Genomic DNA, 571 nt, shown 5'->3' on the forward strand with positions numbered 1-571 from the left:
GGTTATGATTCGAGTTTGAACAAATTCAACGTCCAACTAAGCGGAAATAGATCGTTTTTTAAAACATATCCTCGCGTTTACTAATGACCCCTACCCCATCCTCCTCCACCCAAAACCTACCCTTCCTTTTCCCATTTAAAACAGTAGACAGACATTGCACATGCAAACGCATTCAGATATAGTTATATCCCCCCTAAGATAACATTTAAAAAACAACACAAACACGTACCAACAAAGATAATAAAATTTATGTTTGGTTGGCACGTGTTTTACGGCGCTCGCAACTGCATAAGGTCACCACTGGATCTTTAACGTACACAATTTGCACACGGAACCTCCGAGATTTTACTCCCTTATTCGAGCCGAGATGGCTAGGTGTTTGATCTTACCTACCATTAAAATCAGGGCTGTGGCTGAAAGACAGCAGTAAGAAGGAGCTAAGGAGTAGCAGTAGAAAAGCGGCACAAAGTGGAGACGAAACCAGACGACAGAACATAAAATCTCTCTCTCTCTCTCTGTCTCTCTCTCTGTTCTCTCTCTCTGTTCTCTCTCTCTCTCTCTCTCTCTCTCT

Source organism: Aplysia californica, unplaced genomic scaffold (assembly GCF_000002075.1).
Source record: "Aplysia californica isolate F4 #8 unplaced genomic scaffold, AplCal3.0 scaffold00298, whole genome shotgun sequence".
NCBI lineage: Eukaryota > Metazoa > Mollusca > Gastropoda > Aplysiida > Aplysiidae > Aplysia > Aplysia californica.